The sequence below is a fragment of the Vicugna pacos genome, chromosome 13 (assembly GCF_048564905.1).
Source record: "Vicugna pacos chromosome 13, VicPac4, whole genome shotgun sequence".
Lineage (NCBI taxonomy): Eukaryota > Metazoa > Chordata > Mammalia > Artiodactyla > Camelidae > Vicugna > Vicugna pacos.
Window position 1 is genome coordinate 48286047 of NC_132999.1, and position 11801 is coordinate 48297847.

Below are 11801 nucleotides of genomic sequence, written 5' to 3' on the forward strand. Positions count from 1 at the left end.
ATTACAGAAAAGAAAGACCACATCTGGGTCCTCTGTATCCTTTTCACCCAGTGCAGGCTAATTAATACATTCACTCAACAAATCTTTTGAGTATTTACTCTGGCTCTGGCTTAGGCACTGAGGATACACTGGTATGTAAAACAGATATGATCCCTGCCCTTGTGAAGCCAGCAGTCTCGTGGCAAAGACGGTTAGATAGCAAGGACTGTGAATGAAAAAAATCTGCTGCAGGGATAAGAATAAAGTTGGGATGGGGAGAAGGCAGGGGGAAAATTTTTTTGAGGAGGTGCCAAGACCTGAAGGTCAAGAAGGACTTAGACAATACGACTTAGCCAAGAATGTTCTGGGCAAAGGAAAAGGTGACAACCTTGAGGTGTGGAATATTGCTTGGCATGTTCAAGAAACAGAGGAGAGGCCAATATAGCTGGGGCTTAGTTGGACAGAGGGCAAATGGAGAGGTTGGCAGGAGTCAGCAGAGACCAGATGGGTAAATCCTGTAGCTCCTGATATGGATGTAATTTTTTTTTCAAAGCATAGTGTATGAAGTATAATGGGAAAGAAGCCATAGGCAGTTTTTAAGCAGGCAAGTGATAGATTTATATTTTTAAAAGACTTATCTGGCTGCTACAAAGAAAATAGACTGTAGGGGACCAGTGAAAATGCATAGAGATCACTTAGGAGGCTACTGCAGTCATCCGGGTGAGAGGTGGTGATGACAAGGTTGCAGTGGAGAAAAGTGGAAGGAGTCCAGATATATATTGGAGACAGAGTCAACAGGACTTAGAGATGGATTGGATTTAGGAGGTGGTGAGGGAAAGGAAGAAATTATGGTCTATGTGCAAGCTGTGTGTGGATGATGGTATCATTTCCAGCAAAGGAGAAGACTAGAAGGACAGGTTGCAGAGACAAAACCACGAGTTTTATTTTTGACATAGTAAGTTCTGAACACCTATGGGACATCCAGGGGCAGACATGTGCACAGTGGCTCTAGTCTGTATATCTCTTAGAGGAGAGGTCTGGGATGAGAGAGTTTGGGGGAAATTATCAGTATATATGTAGTATTTAAGGCCCCAAGACTGGATGATATTACCTTGAAAACCTGCAGAGAGAAGAGAGCAGTGCTCCTTCCTGAGTCAAGAGAAAGTCCATCCAACATTTAGAGGTGTGCTCAGGCGGAGATGCCTGCAGAAGAGTCATGAACAAGACAGTTCAGAGAGGGGAGGGTGATTTCCCAGAAGCCAAGAGAAGAGCAGGAGACATTAGTCAATAGTGCGATCAGCTATTGGGAGACTAGAGTAAGGACAGTAACTGATGTTTCCAGAACTGATCTGAACACACACCTGTGTTTTCTGAATGTCTAGCCTGGCAAACCTTATCCCTATTTCCCTTCAGCTAGTCTCCCTCCACGCATCTTGGACAGCAGCAGTTGGGTGTGTCCCTGCAGGAGCAACAGAGAAGAGAATATCTCTAGCAGTATTGTTCACAGTAGCAAAAGAGGGGAAGGCGGAAAGGAAATAACCACTGACAGAGTAACAGATGAATGAATTGTGCTGTGATTAGAGTATCATGAAAGTACAGAGCGGGACACTTAGATTCAACTGAGTCAGCTCTCCCAGAGTGTCATTGCTTGCCTCCATTCACAATCTCCAGAAAACCTTCATATTAAGGAGGATAGTGTAAACAAAAATAAAATTTAAAAGGAGGGCTGGTGTAGGTCCAGGATGGAAGACGGGGAATTGATAAAAATTGAAACTGATATAAAATGGATAAACAACAGGTTTATTCTGTATAGCACAGGGAACTATATTCAATATCTTACAGTAACATGGTTAAAAAGAATATGAAAATGAATATATGTATGTTCCTATATGACTGAAGCATTGATCTGTATACCAGAAATTGACACAATATTATAAACTGACTATACTTCAATAAGAATATATTTAAAACATTTTTTTAAGAGTTAAAAAAATTGAAACTGAGTTCTATTGACAGGTATAAATTCCTGATTCACAAACTCAGAAATAAAACTGTTTTAAAAACTGAATTTAAGGAGGGAGGGCAGTGGTAGATGCTCAGTGGTAGATGCATGCTTAGGATGCACAAGGTCCTGAGTTCAATCTCCAGTGCCTCCATATAAATAAATAAATAAACCAACCCTAATTACCCCCCCAAAATTACAATAAGTTAAAAAAAATACTGAAGTGCATGAACAGGCACCTAAATGAAGTGAAGGCATCAACCCTGTGAAGATCTGGGGGAACTGATTCCAGATGGAGGGAGCGGTAAGTTCAGAGGGCCTAAGGCTAAGAGCACTTGGCTTGTCTGAGTAACAATAAGACCAGTGTGGCTGTCCTGGGAGGAGTGATGGGAGATTGGTTAGGGAGGCAACCAGCAGCCAAATCCTCTAGGGTTTATGGGCCATGGTAAGGAGTTTGAACTTTATCCAAGGATTATGGGAAGTCACTGGAAGATTTTGAACTGCAAAGTGTGGGATCTGATTTGCATTTTAAAAGATCACTCTGGCTAATCTAAGATGAGAATGGACACCGGCAGATCAGATAGATGGCCAGAGGTGATGGTGACTGGGACTAGGGAGAAAAAGGTTGAGAAGCTGAAAGGTAGTCAGATTTGGGATAAGCTTTTTTTCATCTCTTTTATTGTGGTAAAATATAATTTTCCAGTTTAAACAGTTTTAGGTGTACAATTCAGTGGCATTAAATACATTCACGATGCTGTGCAACTATCACCACATAGATCTATATCCACCCATCTATATATTTATATCCAGAACATTTTCGTGATCCCAAACAAACTCTGTATCCCTTAAGCGATAACTCACCTGTCTCCCCCTCCCTCCAGTCCCTCGTTAACCTTTATTCTATTCCCTGTCTGCGTGAATTTCCCTAGCCAAGATACCTTAAAAATAGAGCTGAGTAATAAAATACTTGTCCCTTTGTGTCTGACTTATTTTCAAGGTTCATCCGTATTGTAGAATGTATTAGAACCTCATTCCTTTTTATGGCTGAATAATATTCCTTTGTATGTATGTATCACATTTTGTCTATCCATTCATCTCTTGATAGACATTTGAGTTTTGTCCACATTTTGTCGATCATAAATAATGCTGCTGTGAACATCGATGTTCAAATATCTGTTTGAGTCCTTGATTTCAATTATTTGGGATGTATACCGAGGAGTGGAATTGCTAGATCATATGGTAATTCTATGTTTAACTTTTTGAGGAACCTCCAAATTGTTTTCCATAGTGGCTGCACCATTTTACATTCCCTCTAACAATGAGGAAGGGATCCAACTTCACATCCTTGCCAACACTTATTTCCTGTTATTTATTTATTTTTAATAATAGTCATCCTACTAAGTGTGAAGTGGTCTTCTCAATGTGGCTTTGATTTGTATTTCTCTAATGATTAATGATGGGTATCTTTTCATGTGCTTATTGGTCATTTGTACATCTTCTTTGAAGAAATGTCTGTTCAAATCCTTGCCCAGTTTTAAATTGGATTGTTTGTTTGTTTTTTTACATTTTTTATTGATTCATAATCATTTTACAGTGTTGTGTCAAGGATTGTTTGTTTTTATTGTTGAGTTGTAGGAGTTCTTTGTATAGTCTGGATATAAATCCCTCATCAGATAAATAATTTGAAAATATTTGGTCTACGACCATACCACCCTGAATGCACCTGATCTCATCTGAAAATATTTGTTCCCATTCTGGGCTGTCTTTTCACTCTCTTGATAATGTCTTTTGATGCATAAAAGTTTTTGATTTTGTTGAGGTCCAATTTATCTATTTTTTCTTTTGTTGCCCATGCTTTTGTTGTGACACTTAAGAAACTATTGCCAGGGAGGGGTATAGCTCAAGTGGTAGAGTGCATGCTTAGCATGCACAAGGTCCTGGGTTCAATCCTGAGTATCTCCTCTAAAAATAAACAAAGAGATAAACCTAATTACCTTCCTCTCCCCCACCAAAAAAATTAAAATAAATAAATTTAAAAAAAGAAAGAAACTATTGCCAAATCCATGATTATGAGGATGGGATAAGTTTTGAGACTAGAACTTAAGTGGCCAGCCAAGGGACTGTACACTGATGTAAGCAACAGAAAGGAAGGAAGGATGTGTATCCTGTGTTTTTGGCTTGAGTGGGTGAACACCGCTGGTATTTACTGAGATGGGAAGAGTAGCGGAGGTGCAAATTTGAAGGAGAAAAGCAAAGCTTCCATTTTGGTCATGATAGTTTTGAAATGACTGTGAGATGAATAGGCAGTTAGAGATACAAACCTGGGGTGCAGAGTATCAGCGAGGGCTGCAAGTAAAATTTGGAAGTCATGAACATGAAGGTGGTTTCAAAAGTCATGAGATCACCTAGAAAGAGTGAAGAAAGAATTCCGAAGACAGGCCTAGAGCTCCAAACTTTAGGAATTTTGGAACTGAGAATGGGGTGGAGGAAGTAGGAAGTGATAATAAGCAAATGAGACTGAGAAGGTACAGTCAGTGAGGTAGAAGGAAAACTAGGAGAGTTTTGAGTCTCAGAAGTTGAGCAAAGAAAGGGCTTCAAGAAAGAAGTGATCACCTTTGGTAAAGGATGGATGTGTTTAGTGACTGACATGAATTGTTTTCACTGGATTGGCAGGGGGGAAAGCCTGCTTGGGATGGGTTCAAGACAGAATGGGGAGAAGAGAGGAGAAAGAGAATTGGAAGTGAGGCAATGGAGTCAGGGAATATGGAGAAGCACTTAGACAAATGGGAAAACAAAAATAGGGTAATAGTTGAAGGGGGCATGGAAGTCAAGGGCAATTTTGCCTTTTTTCCTACAAATACAGGTTTTCACAGTAAAGGGGAACTCTGTGATACAGGAGAAAGAGAAGAAATTTTCAGGAACAAAGTCTTTGTGTAGGTGAATGGATGGGATCCAGTGTACAAGTTGGAAGCTGGCCCTGGGCATAGCAGGAGGAGTAATTTAGAGTTTTCCCCCACATACTCCTCAGGGCCTGCAGCTAAATTCTAGGAGCCATTCCACCGCAAACACAGGTGGAATGGAGCAAGATAAGGGATATCTAGTCTTTGAGGAAGAGGTGTGGAGTGTCTAGTCTTTGTCATCTGTTTACACCGACATCTTCCCATCTGGTGTCAAGTCATCTGACTGTGTGGCTTGCTGCTATGTGTGCCTCAACCAGACCACAAAGTCTGTTCATGCCTTCCTGCAACATGGGCCACACCTACTCTGCTCAGAGCCACTGGAGAAAATGTTCTACTGCTTCCTGTGCCACCCTCAAGCATGAGGAGTCATGTCCCTCAACTATTCCTTCTCTCCTGCTCCCAGACTAGATTGGGTGTAGGATGTCCATGAGGTTTGCCACCTAGGATAAGGCTAGGCTGCTGTAATAAAGAGAAGGAACAATCATTCAGTGGCTTGAACAAAATAGGAGTTTCTTTTTCTCCTATATAATTGCAGTGGGCTGAATATTTATGTCCTCTCAAAATGTCTATGTTGAAACCTAGTCCAGAATGTGATAGTATTTGGAAGTGGAGCCTTTTGGGGGGGATTAAGTCAAGAGGACTAAGCCCACATGAATGGGATAAGGGCCCTTATAAAAGAGCCCCTGGAGAGCTCCCTTGCTCCCTCCACCATGTGAGGACTCAGAAGAAAGGAACCAGGAAGCAGGTTGGCCTCGTCAGAGACCAAATCTGTCAATACCTTGCTCTTGGACTTCCCAGCCTATAGAACTGTGAGAAATAAATTTCTGTTGTTGATAAGCCACCCAGTCTATGGTTGTCTGTTATAGCAGCCTGATTTGACTAAGGCAATATGGTCTAAGGACTGACATTCAAGGTCATCTGGTGGTTGTGCTCCATGTTGTCATCTAGGCACCCAGGCTCCTTCCACTGCCTGCAGTGACTGAAGCTAGTTCATGTGGGGTTCAACTGTGTGGCAGGAAAAGTATAAAGTCCTTGGACCTTTTCTCTTTCTTCACTCATCCTGTGTGATCTCATCTAATTCTTAGCTCTTCTACCACTGACAGCTTTGAAATTTGTCTTCAGTCTGGCTTCTCTCCTGAATTTGGTGTCAAATAATCATCTCAAACTTGGTATGTCCAAAAATGTCCAGTTCCTTCTACAGTCTTGTTTCAGTTAACAATAGTTCCATTTTTTCAGTTGGTTGGGCCAAAAATCTTGATGTCATCCTTGACTCCCCTCTTTCTCTCATCCCCCACATCTGGTCTATCAGCAAATGCTAGGTACCCTTCACTAGTTGGAACTCTTGTTATACAAACTCAGAAACCAAAAAGGCACAGATATATATTTTGAAATATATCCTTCAGTTTCTGAGTCCTTAATATCACTACCATCCTTCAACATAGGCCCTGTGTTTTAGGGGACCCTGCATATCACAAACACATATGAGCTAAAGAACACACAGGGGTGAGAGAATAGTTTAGTGGTAGAGCACGTGCTTGGTGTGCACAAGGTCTTGGGTTTAATCCCCAGTGCCTACGTTAAGGGGAAAAATTTTTTAATTTTTAAATGATAATAAATATACATGGGGGAGAAAGAGACCAGAAAAAAAAGATGGGGGAAAAAAAAAGAACGCACAAGTGCCTCTGACTCAGGATCTGACGCTCAGTGCTGGCACAGCACAATCCATAATCATAAGCATCCGCTCTAGGACTAGCACCACTCAGGCCCCAGGGAATGCTTCTAAAATTCCTTGCCGTGTGTCCTCAAAAGTCGACTTTGTTGATTGCTGTACAGGTTTACAGGTTGTGTTATTGCCAACATCAGAGACAGACACTGCTTCAGAGACCGGGGAAGACTGAGAAAAGGAAGAGCTTAGGTAAGAGAAACAAGTTAGTTGACTGGCCAAACCCTTCCTCTCTAAGAACATGACCATAGTAATAAATCCTTGCATAACAAAGCATCACTTGCTAGTAGTGCCCAGTGTCCACTTTCTTGCTTCTCTTCCAGTTTTAATTCAAAACGAGAGGTACTCATAAATTACCTTGGCTTCACATGACAGCAACGGGATGTTTTCCAACTAAACAAGTCCCATTACTCATCTGGGTATGTATAGATTTAGACCATATGTAAAGCATAGTACTAATTCTTTCTATTAGCATTTGGATGGATTTGAACATGAAAATAATAGAAAGTTTTATTTTAAAAAAATGAATAAGATTTCTTTATTAATTAGAAAATTAATAAAATTTTCAAAAACAGAATATTAGCTTTAAATTTAGATTTTAAATGTTACATTACTATATGTATCTTGCTTTTTTTTGTAATAGGTGATTTAAATCTTTTGGAGCAATTTTTTTGAATTTTAAAATATATTATAGAAATTTAATTTTTTACGTTCATATTTATTTTCATTTTATTTTTAACAAAAATATATTCAAATTTTGTGTATTTTGCAAACAATTACATTTTAATTTTAATTCTTTAGATCAGAAGTTGGTAAACTTTTCTGTAAAGGGACAGGTACTTAATATTTTTAGGCTTTGTTGGCCATTATGGTCTCTGTTGTAACTACTCTGACGTTGTCGCATGAAAGCGGTCGTGGACAGTGCATAAATGAATTAATGTGGCTGTATTCTAATAAAACTTTACTTACAAAAACAGGCTATAGGGGGGAGGGTATAGCTCAGTGGAAGAGCGCATGGTTAGCATGCAAGAGGTCATGGGTTTGATCCTCGGTATCTCCATTAAATAAACCTAACTACCTCCCTTTATAAAACAAACAAAAAAGAAATTAAAAAAAAAACAGGCTATAGTTTGCCAAGGCTGTCAAGAGAACGAAAATTTTGATTATGAAAAATATTAGTAATTTTCCTAAAACAAGATCAAGAAAAATATGTTCTAGATGTGTCAGTACCCTTCAGCCAAAGACTGCCAGAAACACACCTGTAGTTAAATGAGTTGGATTCATAACTCCCAGCAGGGAGGGAGAGTACACACCACTGGGAATCACGGGATGTCTCAGAGGTTGTTAGAAAGAACCTGTTACAGGATCTGGGTTAGGGCTGAGTGACATGGGGGAGGGTCTAAGAAAGCGAGTGACTGCTCTAGGTTGGATGACAGAAAGCAAGGGCAATTCTGTGACTGGGAATTTCAATAAATCTTATCTGTAAAAGGAGGAGACTAGCACAAGGGTAAAACTAATTGGTAAGAAGTAGCAGTCACTCATTTTACCTAAGGAGGGGTTGTTGAGTATTTTGTGGGTGGCACAGTGACCTTGTCTATGCTTAGACAAAATATAAAGTGGCCTTGTTTTGTCTCATTTTATCATGGGCTCAGAGTAACTTTGTCTGGGATTGGTATTCTGTGAGATCATTTACATTCAATAGCATGACCTAGCTGTGAGTGCCAGGCCAGCCTTTTTCTCTCCTCTGTTTTTTTGAAGAATCAGTTTTTATTATGTTAATCACCTCTGTTGCTTTTCTCTCTATTACAGTGATTTTTTCTCCTCTGTATATATCTTTTTAATATTTTTATTGAAGTATAGTCAGTTTACAATGTTGTGTCAATTTCTGGTGTACAGCACAATGCTTCAGTCATATAGGAACATACATATATTCATTTTCATATTCTCTTTCACCATAAGCTACAAGATATTGAATATAGTTCCCTGTGCTATACAGTATAAACTTCTTGTTTATCTATTTTTCCCTTTCTTATATAGAATAAATACATAATAATTTATTGATTGTGCATGTATTTTCTTATTCCTCATCCAAGTATTTCCAGTCCATCAACAGAACACCCAGGTATGCTCTATGATAATGATAGTCATTCATTTTACTAGACTTTCAGTAACATAAAAACTATGTTTCTACACGTAATTTTTATTTTGTCATTATGAAGGAATATTTGTTAAGGTATGAAGATAGAATATACTGTATAAACCTATGCAATAATATGCTTTTCTCTTAATTTAGAGTTTTTAAATATTTAAACATCTGGTCTGTGAGCTTCCATTTATTTCATTGTGCCAGACCCTGCAGAAGTGAGTGGTAGGTCTGTTTGCTTCTCCCTCATCAGACTAAATCTGACATGACTACACTTGCATCAGAACTCACCATTCAAGCTCAGAAACCAAACAGATTCAGATAGTGAGGAATATTCACGATACTTCCAAAATTCAAGCATTTCTTACACTCCTGTTGCCAATCCTCTGGTTCAAGCCACCTTAATTTCTCACCTGGTGTGGTGGGCCTTATATTATGTCAATCTAGCTCAGCTGGAACTATGTTTCCCAGAGTTCCTTTTCTTGTGTAGTTTTGGGTGAGAACTGGCCACAGAGGGAGATTTAGGCAGGATTTGGAAGGTGGAAGTGAAGCTGTAGCCATGCTTACACTTGGAAGGCTAGTATGGGATCAAATGCTGCTGCAGCTCATGCATGTTTTCACAGATCTGCTGGCTTCCCTCGCTGGTGTAAGGTAGCAGCTGGGCTATAGCTCCTCTAGCACCCCCTCCCCACCCCAATCTCTGCCTTCAGCTTCTTCAACTCCAGGGCTAGGTGTGTGTTGATGAAAGGCATCAGCTTCTCTTGCCAGTTATCATCAAAATCGGAGGCTTTAGATGTAGGGAGGGAGAAATGGGGAGGTCTAGTTTATTTTCATAGATTCCAGTTCATCTTCATGGATGCCAGTTTGACCTTGTCCTCCACCACAGCATGTCTATGTTTCAGAACACTCATGATTTAGAACTTCCCTGCTGACTCCTAGCCCAACATCAGATGCACAAGCAACAACTGTGTGTAAACTGTGTCACCAGCACCCGTAATTGCATATGCTCAAATACCTGTAACAAATCATTTATTCTTATCATTCCTTATGGTTCTGCCTCTCTTATAGAACCCTGATGGATACATCTGGATTATTGCAATTGACTCCTAACTGGTCCCCTTGCATCTGTCCCTGCCCTCCTGGGCAGCCAGAGTCATCCTGTTAAAACTTTTCAGATATGTCTCTCCTCTGCTAAAATCCTGCTGATAGCTTCCCATCTCACTCTCAGTAAATGACAAAGTCTTTACTATAACTGTACCAGATTCAGTTTAAATGTCTCCCAGCATTCAATATCCTTGCCACATCGCCAAACATTACTGGCTGCCTCAGCATCATGAGGAGGCAAGAGTTCGTCTTTAACATGAACTCAGTTAAGCCTGCTATAGTGGGAACACCAGAGCTTTGGCACTCATGTCTGACCCAACTGGACCTATGAAGGCTCTGGCTTCCCCAGCAACAGCCCAGTGGAACAAGTTAACACAATTCCAAAGTACAGACTGTTAAGACCCTGTTGGCAACCATGAGACTAGACAACGAAAAATTGCTGACAGATAAATTCCTCACTCTTCTTGCCTTACCATGGACTCTTCCAAGACATAGTGGTTCCATGTGACCTCTTTGAAGAGATCCCATGTAACTGGGCAACTGGCCTTGGCTTTTGTGGGGCTCTGGCCAGCTAAGTCATGTACTAGCTTGTATTTCTTTTCTTCCTTCTCTGTTTCACTCCTCTTTTCCCCCTCACTTTTGCTTCCTTGGGATTGCAAGCCCTAAGAAAGCATTAGCCTACAACCTTTGATTCAGGCTCTATTTTCTAGGGAACATAGACTGATATTTAGTACCAGAAGAGGTCCTAAAAAACAGACTTTCAGGGTGTAAGTTTGTAGTTGAATTTCTCAACCGTGTGAAAGCAACAGGGATCACTGTTGGTAGTAAATGGATTGATAATAACTTTGCCCTTCAGTTGGCATCACCATTAGTAAAGCTTTCAATTGTGGTGAAGGGACGGCTATGTGGAAAAATCACATCCAATCACACTGTAAGTAGCAGAGTTACAAAGATCTCTAAATGTACAGTGTCAGTAGATCTACATCAGAGTCAAGGCCCCGATGGGGAAAGAGTAGGATCATAAGACCTGGGATAAGGACATTAGAATAGACAAACCTAAGAATCTTTATCTCATAAGCTCTCCTGGGTGGCAGAAGCAACCCCTGCCCTCTTGCCAATGAACAGTTTCTCCTTTCCTTGAGCCTACACAAAGATCTCACACCAAGCAGATGTGAGATGGCATTTATTCTTCCCAATACAAACGTCACTCATGTCACATCCTCAAATAACTGGGATCAGTTCCTACCAAATCCTGAGTGGGGAAATTTAACTCCTGACCTGGGAAAAAGAAGCTACACATCAAAGGAATTGAAAGGCTTGGCCAATACACGTGGGAGTGATCTTGGGGGTTTCAGACATGGCAGTGAGGAGGCAGGCATGGCAGAATATAAGACTGGCTCATCCTGGACCTCTCTTGAATAACTCAGGCTTCAATATTCTTGCAAGGATGCTTGAGCTGGTTTCTGATAGTTTCCAAAGATGTTCACCATCAATTCCTTCCCTCCTTCTATGTACATGCCACTCTTCATAACAGAAGATGGAATCTATTTTCCCCCTCTCCTTAAATTTGGTCCAGCCTTATGACTTGCCATAAACAACAGAATATGGTAGGAGTGTCACTGTCCCAGTCCCAGACCTGGCCTTTGACAATACTGGCAGTTTCTATTTCCCCCCTCTTGCATGCCAGCCACCATGTAAGAAATCAACGGAGACCCTCACACTGTGAGGAAATACAAGCTAACCATGTGGAGACACAATACTGAGAAAGAGAGATGCCTGACCAGACCCAGGTGTTCCATCCATCCCAGCCGAGGTGCCACTTACGTAAGTGAAAAGGACATCTTGGATGTTTCACCTCCTGCAACACTGCAAACACTATATGGAGCATAT